We start from the raw sequence: 14,440 nt of genomic DNA, 5'->3' as shown, positions 1-14,440 counted from the left end.
CTCATTTGATATTTGCTTTTATCAAACATGACAGACTAGCAGCTATCTGAGCTGTGACATCATCTGTGACCTCGCTGATGGGCATGCATCTTTTTCTTTGGAAGCAACAACCCCTTGAGACCGTGCATCCTCATGTGGGGACATGACATTCTGGATTTTCTGCATCTTATACATTATTAAGCAATGCTGACCTTATTGTTTTCTTCTAAAATAAAGCAATTGTCCCCCCATACGAGGACATACTTTTAAGTGTCCAACAACTACATACCAAAACAAAGACTACCTACTTAAAGATATAGTAGTTTATATATTTGCGGTCCAACCAATCACAAATATGCAATAGAGATGAAAATGCAAACCAAACAAGTGCTCGGGTCACGAGAGGTTAAGATATGAGCACAAGTCTCTTTCACTCTTTAGAATTAGTATGGCTGAAAAGGGTCGATAGAGATCATTACTCCTGAGCTTTGAGTGGTGTTCAGTGTCCCAGGCATGCTCTGCATTATCAGATACAACGAGCTGAGATTTGATTACAGAACGATAATTTCATTCATCTTCTTGTTTAACAGCAGATGTAACATAAACACTACAAAGTGCATTATTACAGCCTGGAAAATTATTTTCCATTTGAAATCTGTGTTCAAGGATTATTTTCAGGTGAAATCCTCCCAAATTTCCTGGAGCTCAAAACTCTTCTGTTAGGGAAGACCCTGTTGTCGTAGCAACATTCTTCAAAACACTCCCAATTCCTCTGGGCTTGTCCAAGCAAGATGACGCCAGTGCTGGGAGCACATGCCCTTGTCGCTCAACTCCCAACAGCCCTTTGTTAATAAATAGCCTAGAGACCCAGCAAATGCAAGCGAGCGATCTGCATCTTTCCTGCTTCAATTCTCCCATTTGGCGTAAGGTAAGCATGACAGATGTGAGGTGAGCATGAGAAGGACTGAGCAAATAAGTGCAGATGTGACTGAGTCGTGTTCGTCCATCTCTTTTTCAAAACAACATGTGTGTGAGATTGCCATGTGCAGCAGGAGTGTGTGCAGAAGCAGATAAGGACAGTCGTCACAATCCACCACTAGTACTTCAACTTTGGGAGGAGTTTGGAGGGGCACCCACTCTCATCAAGGTCAGACCAACAGCCAACTAAAAGCAACAGCTTCAGGTTTTGCATATGACTCAGTCATTTTGTCCATAATTTAGTCATCCAATTGATTTTACTCTAACATATCCACCCACACCCAGGTTTTATCTACACTACAAACAGCATAAAATTAGTCAACAGTGTTTGATTTTCCCTTTCAAGCTTGTGTTTGAACCTCGGCAGCGAGGAGACTTTCTTCAGTCTTCTGGAAGCTCGGCATGATTTGCTTTGTCATCTTGTGCCAAGTTGTGTCTCAAAACTAAACTCCTGCAGTGTTCTGAAACTGTAGGATCTTTGTCCATCTGGTGCAACAGCAGCCATTGTGATATACCAAAGAGCAATCATGGGCTTAATCATACCAATTACAATACTGCACTAGCATCTGGTTACATTTTCATGTCGATTACTACACAGGGTTTTTCCAGAGTTAAAACGGGCCTTTGGGAGCCACCAGACATGCAAACACGACTAGTTCATATTTAGTTAATTTAAAAACAAAAAACTGTTAGCCTGTTTGGGGGGGGGGGGGGGGGGGGGGGGGGGACCAAAAACCACTGTTGTGGGTGGCATACTTAAAAAAAAAAAGAAAGAAAGAAAATCTATATATGCAGTAAAAAGCCTGCCATGAGAACTGGAAAGTGCTTAAGGTACGCAGTCAAACCACTAAACACAGGGTTACACACAATTAGCCCAAGCAACATGAGCACATGGCTAATTAGCATAACATTACATAAAGGCACTACCCAAGCTATTTTCCCCTAACCATTACAAAATAGTACAATCTATATTTAGCTTCACAACACACATACACAGAACTATAACACAAGACCTTGTCATTTATATTGTCATTTCAGCGAAGTTACACCCCTGATATTTGGTGATTAACCTGGCGAGTCAGGGCCAGTCCTCCTACAGACTCCAGTTACAGCAAGGCAATGTCCCCCCTCTCTGTGTCATCAACGCATGGCCTTTATTTAGGAACAACAAGTGGCGGCACTTTTACAGAGCATGTCATTACAGAGCTTAAATTCTGAACTAGATTATTTAGTACTGCATCTACTATACCAAGAAACAGAGGGAACTACATATCCAGGATGGCAGAGGGGAGTGAAAACTAATAGAGAGAGACGCACTGAAAGACATAGTCAAGGTCAGAGACTGACACTATCAAACTTCCTGCCTACAGTAGCCATGACAGTAGTTTTACTTGTAACAGTAGTAGAACCGTGCTAACAGGAGTCAGTGGAAACTAAAAGCAATTCAAATGGAAAACACACCGACGTCACAAGTCAAAGTACACCAGCACTGTCACTGGAGTAAAGCACTACACAGCAAGGACAGAAAAACCTTTAGAACCCAAAGCAGGCAGGGAAATGTAGGGGAAATAAGGCTGAAATTTAATTATTAACTTTGAAACAATTTTAGAAATGAACAACAAGTGGGTTAGATCTTGTCTAAGCTGATATTTGCTTATTTCTATTATCTCCTGACAGGAGACAACCACACAGAACTGCAGCACTCGGGGTTGTGAAACTATTAAGTTTATGGTGAACCTTTTCTACTACCTGAAGTAGAATTCTGTTGATATGCAATATCAATCATACTACGCATAATTGCATTGGGTGCTTAGGAAAAATTTGCCTATTGAGCACAGAGAGCTTGCTTCTTTTTAATGGCACATTGCTCAATACAGAGAAATGGCTCTATGCGAGCTTTCAGAAGAAGCAGGCACTGATAAATCACACATGGGCTCCTAACAGAGAACGTACTTCTGCAATATCAAATCAACACAAATTGGCCCGGCAGTGGGAAACTGCAATACTTTCAGTGGAAGTGTCTCGTAATTTTACAGATATCCTTTATACAAATGAATGTAAATAAATTATAAGCTGGTTTTGGTTATTTTTATTTTGAAATCAATTTTTTTTAAAAAGGAAAGAATTCCTGACACCACGCCTCACCTTTTGTCCAGTCCTGTACCTTATCCTCCTTCCTTTTCACACTCTCCGTCTCTCTCTCTCTTCCATCCACTGTTCTTCCCTCTGTGGGTGTGTTCCCTGTGGACAACAAAAGACATTGTTTCTGTCAATGATTTATTTAACACAAAAAAGGGTTATTTTATTACACAAAAACCTATAATCCCAGGTTCCCAAATGTACAAATAACAAAACTGTCATCCTTAGTTTTATATCACTTCAAAAGAATCATCAAAAATAGAAACCCTGATGTTGGGACATCTTTTAATTAGTATAGTTTGTGTTGTAGTTTTGTAGTCATCCTGGTTTCCTGCTCAGAGAGTGTTAAGTTAAGCAGCACTGGCCCTGGTGGGTGTGCCATTTAGGCCGCAGGAGAAAGCTACAGGCTTCAGTCTAATCCAATAATGAGATTAGCACACAGCACTTACCTCCGCTTTACACAGACGGGCACACACAAACAAGACAGATGCATTGATATACAATATAGTTTGGCACCTCGTTTCCGATTTAATCGCAAATTTAAAAAAAAAAGTGAAATCTGTAAAATAATTAAAAAAGCATTAAATCACCAGGTTTACTAAAAAACAAACAAACATTTAAAATGGTAGATTTTCAGTTAAAGTATGTCACATTTACAGTGAAGCCAAGCCGATAGATAAGATAGATCGATAGATATGATAGTTCAGTGACTGCTAACCAGCCACCACCACCTTCCAGTCTTGTGTCCCATGGTTGGACGTATTCCAATGCCATGGTCTTACACTGCAGTTGCTGACTGTAGCGTCCTACTGGGAGCCTGGGCCGCTCTAACCAGAAGCTGCAGCAGAAACTGGTACTGCTCTGCTGTAGCTTTCTGAGACTGCAAACCAAACTGTCTACCTTCCCCAGATGCGGTCCAACACGTTGGCGCTGGAGCTTTTCCATACGACGACACACTCATTGGAGATGTGACTGGTTCCTTCTCCTTTATTTACTCTTGCCACGTATAGGCTATATGGTGTTATTTAATGTATGAAAGTGTGGGCGCACATGCACCCAGCCGCGCTACTACTGAGACCGATTCTGTGGCAAACACTGCTACTGCTGGGAGCAGAATCTGATCTGTATAACATCTTCATGACATGCACACAGTGTTGAGTGTTTTAGAGGCTGGTGTGGAATTACACTAGTCTGAACGGCATGTATTGCTCTTGTACATGACAACTTCAAATCCTAAATGTGAGACTTCTCCTGAACTTTTCTTTTCAGCACATTTAAATGAAATCAATTGTCTACTCTAACCTTTTCTAATCAAGTTAACTGACTTATGGATTTTGAGGGGGGTTTTGTGTTTGCTCCCATCTTCACCCACAACCCCTTCCTCTCTGCTCCCACACTTCCCCCCCTCCTTCCTTCACTTATTTCTAACCATCAAGTGCTTCAGCAGATGGCTCTAGGTTCAATAACAACAGCAGCAGCGGCGGGGCATGGTGGGGGCCCTCCTGGAGAGCACACATAGACCCTACAGACAGCATCTGTTTATGAATGGGCCAACAATTGCCCATCCCCCCCGACGGCTACAGCTGACAGAGGGAGGAGGCGCGACAAGTCACCGAATCAGAAGGAGATAAAGAAGAACAGGCAGTCAGAAGAAGAGGGAAAGAAAAAGGCAAAAAGTTTGAACAAGATGTTTTATTAACATAGCAAAGACAACACAGACTGCATTCAAAGACTGACACATTACCACAGAAACATTTCCTAAATGTTGTTCATTTTATTTGAAACACACGAGCCAAGTGAGGATTTAACAAAAAAAGAAAAACAAACAAACATCTTATTTCTGACTTTAAAACTGCAGCATTCTTCAGTTAGATCAGTCTTCCACAACAACTGCTGAGAAAATACCCTAATGTGTCATAAATTGCACCTCTTCCTTACTTCAGCACACTGACCACGTGCTTTCAGTTTCCTTTAATGAGTCTGTTAATGTAAAACTGTAATAAATCAGGACAGTTACAGGAGAACCATCCTCCCGTGTTAGTCAGAAAGTCACGTGTTGTTTTTGTCATTGCTCCATCTTTATAAAGTTAAGCATATGCAAACTACAACTGGAATGATTTTAGGTGTTTGAAGAATTTATTAACTTTGTTTAATAAAGAAATTACTGGAAGGCTGTGAATAAGCCAGTCCGACTCGTTCTGACTTGAAGGACTTCATACGCTATAATAAAACCACAATGTCAGGATTCTTTTGAGTCTGAAAAGATCAACATTTACTTTGTTTTGTCCACAAGATACACTTTAGAGCTATTTTCATTCTGTGCCACAAACAATTTCAGACAGAAAAAGCTGTAATTTTTACTGTAACGTACACGTCAGCCGACTGCTGAAGCAGGACTGCTCTCCCAAAATATCTGACCTCTAAATATGGTCTTTTTTTGGTTTTTTTCCCTTCAAGTGGATAAGATAAGCTGGAGAGCTCATTCCATTAATAAGCACACACTTCATTTTTTCCATATTGAGAAAAACAAAGGGAGGAAGCCAAGAGATTAAAAAGTAGCAGTCAGATGAAAATATGTACCAAAGTGCAATAGCTGTAATTCAGTAACTAAAACAGATACACGTTTTATTTAACTACGGAAATGTACACAAGACAGTGGAAGTGTTTTGTTTTTTTTGTTTTTTTTACTACATGTCCTTATTCAACCTCCATTTCATGAATTTCTCTGTTAACCATAAGAGGAAGTGCTACATTGAGTTGTTTTCAAAGGATGAAAGCCACTTTTACTCCTGTGAGCTTCACAGTAAAGCACAAATTTTGCTGCCACCCACTTGCCCTCACAGTGAACTCCTTCACGCCTGCTATCAAATAAAGCTGTAACACTAAAAATAATCAAACTATATCTGGGTTTTTGAGGAGGAAGAGATCAAAAATTGGATTTTAGCTTTAGACTACTGCATCCTAATATATGGTAGTCGTCATGCAGTGAAGCTGGAGTAGACAGTATTGAGTGCATGTGTAGCCTTAAAACAACAGAGATGAATACGAGCACACACCCACACCCACTTCTCTGTCCCTTAAGAACAAAAGGTGGTCGCGTGGCTAATTTACATGGACATCATTTGCATCAATTTGCATTAGTATGTTCTCACAGAGGCTCGACACTGGAGGCTCCCTGCAGGAAAACCATCACTCAATTAGGGAATGAAAATGAGCAAGTCTCCATCACAAACAGACCAACTGCAGAGGCTTTGTGAGGGGGGACGGTGTGGCACTTCCAGCCGAGCTGATTTAAATCTGTAGTTTCATGCAGTCAAAATGAGGCCGGGTTCATTTCAGGTCACGGTAACTTGAGAGGAATATGATATTAAATCAAGCTGCTGGTAACGGGAGGGCGAGTTTCAATTTAAGGGTTGTTTTTCATTGTAATCAGGCAAATATTTAAGTTTAAAATGAGAAAAATTGAATTATTGCCTTTTTTGGAAATAGGTGAAATCAGTAAAACTGATCATTTCTAACTAACATATTAAGTTAAGGAATTTGGTTAGGAAGTTTTAAAAGCTCAAAGTGAGTCTAAAAATAAAACGAGACCTGCGGTTTTATAAAAACACTGTCTCGTTTCTAATAACCTACAATGCAAGTTATACTAGTGTGACTCAAACTTCACTGATGCAGCTCAACAGCTTGTTTATGTAAAACTGGCTTTGCCACCCTGTCTGAGCCTGCACGCGTCAAATTCATGAAATGCTCCGTTTCGGTCCTTTCGCTCATGACCATTTACAGGTGTGGCTTTATTGCTCAGAGGTCCAATGGTCAACTACCTGAGCTTCCACCACTACAGCAACAATGTAGCAATGTCGCAACCTCATGGGACTTCATAGCTCTGCCATATTAAATTCCAAACATGACAGTCTAAACTTGGCCATTTCAGCAGTGACTCATTTTGAGCGCTCCCGCTTTAACACTTCTTAAACCGCTTGTGAAACTCTTTTAGACAACAGTGAAACATATTTATAGAATAATTTGGATAAGGGACCCAGACAGTCAAAAATAAAGAGAAGCGAGACAGCAGATCCAAAGGAAATAACACTGCTCACAACCAATTACACATTGTGTTAAGATTACAAATACAAAAAAGGATAAATGCAGTGAGGTGGACTTATAAATATCCCAGACTTGTATGGGATGTCCATGTATACAAACTCTCTCAGTCAAGTTATGCTCATACATAACTAAGGGGCTCTAAAGTGAAAGTGCTTCACAGTCTTTATTCAGTCCTTCCTTGAGGGATGTAATCCCCACCGGAGCCTCAAAACTATCAACTGTTCATACTCCTCCTTTCCTTTCTAGAAAGAAAAATCCAACACCAGCTGTAAACTTGATGCTATCGTTCAGGACATCGAAGCAAAACTGCCTTGACAAACCTCAGTTGTCAAGTTAAAAGTTGACACCATTTTAAAGACGCTTAACAGGATCTTCGGTCCATGTAGATTCATTCAAATGAGTTTATATTTAAGTGGATGAATTATTTCCACTTCCATGCCTTCAGTAGGAGTCACTCCCACATACACAGCTGGAAAATATGCTTCACTGCTGGGAAAATGTGAAACATCATCAACGAGCTTTAGCAACCATCTCCAAACAATCCACCTAACAAAGCTATGAGACCATTGTGGAGGGTGGAGAATTTACAGTGTAAATGTAAAACAAGATGCACCCAATCAAGACTTCAACCTAAAAAAAACAGAAAACATGAAGCACGGCCACTGGGACGCATTGATAAACCAGTTGTGGTCCACAGCTCTATTGTGTGTCTGCATGTAGACCAGCACAATGAGCTGCACAAACACCTCTCCACACACAAAACATCGGGACTCTGGCTTCTCGTTTAGTGATTTTAAAACAGCAAAGCTTACTCAGCACAATGTGGCCTAGACCAACCCAGACCCACCAATTCAATTCAAACGGAACTGCATGTGCTTGCATAAGCAGGAGCTGCCAATCCAGTGTCCCCCTGACCCACCCACCCATGCACAACCCGCTAATATCCCACCACACAGAGGTAGGACCTGTGTCATCCAAAGAGAAGTGCCTAGAAAGCCGACTAACCGTCACTCTTGCATTTGTACACTGAAACGCTGCTTTCTAAAAAGGAAAAAAAATAATGAAAAAGCTAAAAGCACTTGTGTGATGGTCAGTGAACAGAGAGGCATTTACACTCACTTGCTGTGATTCTGTTGACATTATACAAGACTTCGGGCCAGCAGTCTGAACAGACAATGTCTGTTTAGATATACAGGTCCTTTATTTAGTGTCAAGAAACATGCAGGGATGCACGGATGCACTGCAACCGTGAAAACAGCCCAATTCCCGCAATAAGTACACTTAAGAGGCCACACCTCCTAATCTAGTGTCCAGCAGGTGGCAAAAGATCTTACAGCTGCTTTAGCATTAATGCATAGCTGGCTGGAGGACTCATGCCTAATGTTGAACACCTCAAAAACTGTATGTATTTTTCCAAAACGCCCCTTAAACTTGAAGCAGTCAAACATATTCCTGGATGGAGTAGAGCTTGAATTAGCTCCAGAACTTAAATATCTTGGGGTCATTCTAGACCCAACATTATTTATGTGACTCTTGAAGAATAAAGTGTCCCAGGTACTTAAATTTAATAATCGAAATTTTAATCATATACGTAATAATTTTAATATGAATGTTGCAAAAACTTATTTTTACTCAATGATCATCTCTCATATGGACTATTGTTTGACGTCCTGGTCACTTGCTTATCCAACAACACTTAAAACTATTGAAAACATTTATAAAAGAAGTTTAAAACTACTTGACAAAAAACCGACTTCCCACCACCACTGTCATGTGTTAAAAAATTATAAATTACTGAACTTCAATAACTTAGTGAAACTTAAAAGAGTGAGTTTAATATATAAAGTCTTACACTCCCTTGCTCCACCACCACTAAAGCAGTTCATTAGGCATAAAGAAAGCTCAGGCAGGACCAGTCGAGCTACAATCCGAGGAGACTTGTTTATACCCCACAGACGGACAGCATTTGGGCAGAACGTCCTCTCTGTTAAGGGAGGCCATCTGTGGAGTAGTCTTCCTCAACCCATTAGAGAATGCTCGACATTCAATTTGTTTAAGGCAAAGGTTAAAAACTGGTTATGGACAAATCAAGTGTGTGATCATGTATGAGTTGTATAGTTTTAATGTTTTATTTGGGAACAGAATGGTGTGTATGTGTAAGTTTGGTGATGGAGTTTTTATTATGAATGAATGATGAATTTTTATGAATTATGTCTATTTTTTTATGTTTAAGGACAACAGATGGAAATTAGCCTTTGGCTATAATCTGGCATGTTTACATTCATGTAATTTTTTTTTTTTTACATTTATGTTCATTAACATGCACTGTCCTAAATAAATAAATAAATAAATAAATAAATCTTGGAATCCAGATGTTTCAGTCTCATTTCAACAGGCACATAAAAATCACGCACCTAGCTAGGGCTGTGCGATATGACCAAAATCTCATTTCCCGATAAAAAACATCTATCGTCCGATAACGATATAAATCACAAGTAATTTTATATTTTCTGTAAATTCTGTGAATCTCAGGTAGGTGAAGTGTTTCCAGCTGGGCGCCGTGTACCTGGAGTCGAGTGTTTTAACAGATGCATGACACTACGCATTTTTAGACATAAGTTGTAACGATCGCCATTTTCTTTGTGAGTATTTATTACACAGCGTGCTGCGGGGAAAAGCCTAACGTTTGAGTCTAAGGTTTATTTTTAAGCACCTGACGGCTCTTTTTTTTTTTGCTTCTCGTTCGTCAATAATACTTTTCCCATGCGATTCCGTTTATTTTGAAAAGTCTCAACAGGATCTTGAGCTTTATTGTGAAAGGTTTATGTGGAAAATAAACAAGCGGACATGCGATGGTTTTACCGTTGTTGTTGCTAACGACAACCCATAAAAACAGGCGCTTGTCCGTCCGTAGTGTGGTTATATTAAATATAAGAGAAAGAGAGAACTTTAAGAAATGAATATAGTCACTACAGCGACCATCAAAACCATGAAAAAAAATATTGCCGTAAACAGTTTATTTTGCGACACCACGAAACAAACGATAGCGTAAAATGAAACGATAGACGTTTTTATATCGTCATCCGATATATATCGTTATACAGGGTACAACCTTCATGAAAGTAGCATTTAAAGCTGCCACCAAATCTAGTTTGAGATTATGTTTTTGAGGGATTTTTTTGGCATTTTGTGTGTACATCTAATGGTAAAGGTAGACTAATAGGATACATTAGCTATGGCTGTAGCATTTGTAATCTGGTGCTTGGGCCTAGCACAACTGCTTCAGTTTTGCACCTTTGATCCAGGAGGACGATATTTCGTCCCACTGTATATTGATGAGTTGGCTATAAAACTACATTCGACCTTTAGGGAACATGTCATGTCTCATGTTCCCTAAAAAGAGGTTTTGGATAGTAAGGCACTGATTATGGTTCCCATTTGCAAGTTCACACTGACAGATGTCAATTTTGTCATCAGACGGCAACTATGAGGGTCTGTGAGTATGCCTGAAGATTTTTATTACTATTATTTATTTTATTTTTAAACAGACCACATAGAGTTGTTCTTGAAGTATACATGACAATACAGCAACTGCACATGCACTCAGACAGTGGACTTTAACTAACATAACAGAGAAGACCACTCAAATGTTGTCTCTCATTGTTGTCGGGGAGACGGCATAAGTTTACACTGTGTCTGTTTTCACAGTTATTTTACTGCTGATTTACAGATTTTGGTAAGATGAGGTTTTCAGGGGGAAAATAAATAAATAAGAATTTCTTGCTTTCAAATTTCACCACTTCGCCTGCTATACCAGTGCTGGTGTGAAGATTTCGCCTGAGTGGTGACACCTACAGTTCAGCAAAATACTGCTGCAGGTAGTCACCCCATCTACATTGGTGTAAAAGGTACGAAGCTGTGGCAATGTCGCAGTTTGTGTGCAAATGCGACCAACACAACAACCATAAATGGGCATTTCTACTTCAGCTTCTTTCATGAGTTAACCTTGAGCACTCCACATGTTTAATGGGCAAATAAATGGCAGACCTGAACAGGATCAAAAATTCTCCTGTTAAGCTTTTGAACTGTCCTCATTTTCAGGCCCTGTTTCGAGACACCCATTAATGTGTTTATATAGGGTATAAACGGTATTACACACAACATAAAACCATTCAACAGCACCATAAACTGAGAAAACACATTCAAAGAACACCCGTTTATTTTCCATGCTTTCAAAATCCAAAGATCTTGCTGATGTAGTATTTATTGCAGGGCTATTATAATATACTTTACTGCAATTGAATATGAAATGTGTGTCTAAAGGTGCCACACTGACCTGTTAAGATGCTTCAGTTTCTTTGGTGGCAACAGCTTCCAATTCCGAATCTATGAAAGAGAGAGGAGAGATAAGAAAAGCCTAATCACTTGCACGCCATAGCCATAAAATAAAACCCCCAGCGACTGATAAAAATCTAACCTGGATTTGTGTGCTGTGTGTGTTACAATTTGTTTATTATCAGTAAAGCAACAGCTTGTAAAGACAACATTAGGACGCTACCACAACAGGTCTGCGTCATCCCTGAAAATGCAAGCATTATTCAATTAAAGCCACAAACTTCAAACGACTATTTGGCACTAATCATATGAAAAGCATTTCAACTAGCTGATGTGGAAATGCAGGTCGAGCTGCATAACAAGGCGATGCATGGCCAGCCCCCCTCCCTCCGCGAAGCTGTGGCCCCACTGGAGAACGTGTGAAAAAAGACAAACACACAAATTGTGTGTGGGTGTGCGCGCGCCTGTAGGTCAAAGTTGCACCTCGGGTCCTGATCGGCCATTATCTCAGCTGTTGCCCGACTTGCAGCTTAACCAACATGGCTTCTCTCGAGCCTGGTATTTTTCCAGTGCAACTCAAAACAACATCCCCGGCAGGGCATCAGATCACAGTCGATTCAGTTAAATCATAAAATGCTACTGTGCTGTTTGCAGTCTCGTCGTCGCAGTTGTAAAGCAAGGGGAATACGACTGCAAAACCAGCAGAGCTCAGGTCTACACTGGATTAGCTAACCAGCTGCTTTTGTCTGTCCACCGACAGAGGGGGTTAAAGGTTCCGATTGTAGCACAACTTTGCAGGTTTACCATTCCCCCCCACAATGTCAAATCAAAATTATTTCTAACCATCCCGTTTCGGTTAATTTAGGTCACGGAGAAACCTGTACAGAATATGCAAGTTCCTAAAATGTAAAACAACCCGTCCCGGTTACCGACGAGTAACCTGCGTCGTCAGATTAGCTCAGGTGCTAAAGCTAACGCTACGAAGCGGCTAGTTAACTTACACGGTCGTATTTCACATGCAGCAATTATGGAAAAGATTTTGTAACAAACAGAAATAGTTCAGAAGCAATACCACAGAACCAAATGCTTACGCACAGCTGGCAAACTAGGGTTAATAAGTGCTACTAGTAGTTAGCGTTAGCACAAGGTTAAGCCGCCTACAAAGGCAATTTTTTTCCTGAAAGACTCTACGAAATGTTTTAGCCATCTACAGGCAAACATCAGCATTTATTTTTTTCCGTCGACGTTTTTACAAATTCAGCAAAATCGAGTCCCAAACGCCAGGAGTTAGAAAAGCTACCCCAGCTTAATCATTGCTAACTAAACAACATCGTTTGCTCAACTTATCTCCACCAGCCGCCGTCGCTCTCCTCACTACCTACGCTAGCTCGACACAAACAAACGGTCGTCTGAGCACGAAAACAGCACAAAAACATCCATACCTCATTGAAGTATAAAGTGCAACAGAGTGGAAAGGAAAGCCGACTGTAAGGCTAAAGAAATTCAACGCGTTTGCAGCATCTACGAGGGGAGGCATTCATCCTGCGTGATCGCCATTTTCTTCACTCGCCGCTGGCTGGCTAACCTTCTTTCGCTCGGCTCTCTGGTTTCCCCGTCGCTCTCTCACTCGCTCTCTCTCTCTGCGCACACACACATCTCACCGTGTGTGTGTGTGTGTTTCTGGAGGAGGGGCAGGAAACCCATTCACCACTTCCTCTGACTGAGAAGCCAAAACACAGTCAGATTGAGCTGATACAAAAAGAAACTCCGGTGTAAAAAGTATGCAAATGGTAACCAGGCCACGATAAGCGATGAATTCCCCGCAAATAAAACATCCAGCGAGAAATCTAGGCACACGCACCACAGATGCAAAGTGTAAAGTGTAGGATTTATTTTGCTTGACTGATTAATTTATTCTAAATTTAGGATTCATGGAGATATACATGTGATTATAAAGACACCAACTATTATCCAGACAGGGAACAAAAAAAAGAAGAAAAAAATCAAAGTCTAGCAGTAAAATTTTGAAACTATACGGAAGGCACAGCAGATTCCTGGCTACTACTTGCTTGCATTTCGTGACATTTAAACTATTAAATGTCACGAAATGCTACTTTTGAAAGGTTCAAATTATGTTTTAAAGATTTTGAGGAAGATTTCTGACACCTTTGCTTGTTTTTGCCCCAAAGTTATCACGTTATTTCTTTGTTAATTTCTCGCACTGACCCTTAATTTCTTTTAGTAGATAATCATCTGGAATCGGAGCATCTTTGGCACTCATATAATAAATGGCTTAATTATTAATATGCGCATTAGCTTAACATCATCTTTTTAAGATATGCGACAAGCTGCGTTTTGTTTTAATGTAACGCCAGACCAAAACCTGTAATTCCACGAAAGCTCACACAAGATAGGCCAGCTTAGAAACATAATGCTCTACGTGTTTCCTTGTAGCTGTAAGCAGAATAGAAAGTGAAAATACCTATCGACCAGACAAAATAAAGAATGTGGAGAATCTCAGTATCTCTTTCTCTCTCCGTGTTTTCTCTTTGGTATTCAAGAAAACAACAAAGAAACAGGAAGAAATTTTTTTTAAAGGGGGGGGGGGGGGGCGGAAAGAATGGAGAGAGATGGCCAAACTGCAGAGAAACAAATACAGTGTGGAATCTGCCAACGCTTCACCATGAAACAAAAGCGGCCGCTGCACGCGAGAAACCAGCAGCGCGTGCGTGCAAAGCAATGACCATTGACCCACCGATGGCAAAAACAAGCCCCAGCCTTGTGCACAGATTACTGCCCTTATCTGTGTGTGTTTCACTCCGAGGCAGAGTGAGAGGCAGAGTTCGCCTACCGCCAAGTAATGATTTTATCAAAGACAACAAGATTAGATTATACTGCATTTAAA

At 40.4% G+C, this 14,440-nt stretch overlaps 1 protein-coding gene across 4 annotated transcripts in view; it reads right to left on the bottom strand.

Annotated features, from left to right (window-relative positions):
* The window catches only part of LOC113021066 (trinucleotide repeat containing adaptor 6A), a 35,025-nt gene extending 21,784 nt beyond the window's left edge, over positions 1-13,241 (bottom strand). For 3 of the 4 annotated variants that reach the window (XM_026165489.1, XM_026165492.1, XM_026165491.1), the window contains exons 1-3: positions 12,978-13,241; positions 11,537-11,586; positions 3,103-3,198 (exon numbers count right to left, since the gene is read on the bottom strand). The gene's annotated coding sequence lies outside the window, so the exon portion shown is untranslated. The remainder of the gene's footprint in view (positions 1-3,102; positions 3,199-11,536; positions 11,587-12,977) is intronic. The other variant, XM_026165490.1, reaches the window with a different exon arrangement.
* Between the last annotated feature and the right edge of the window lie 1,199 nt (positions 13,242-14,440).

This window comes from Astatotilapia calliptera, chromosome 4 (assembly GCF_900246225.1).
Source record: "Astatotilapia calliptera chromosome 4, fAstCal1.2, whole genome shotgun sequence".
Lineage (NCBI taxonomy): Eukaryota > Metazoa > Chordata > Actinopteri > Cichliformes > Cichlidae > Astatotilapia > Astatotilapia calliptera.
Note: the sequence above shows the minus strand (reverse complement) of the source record. Positions and strands in the feature narration are given on the sequence as shown.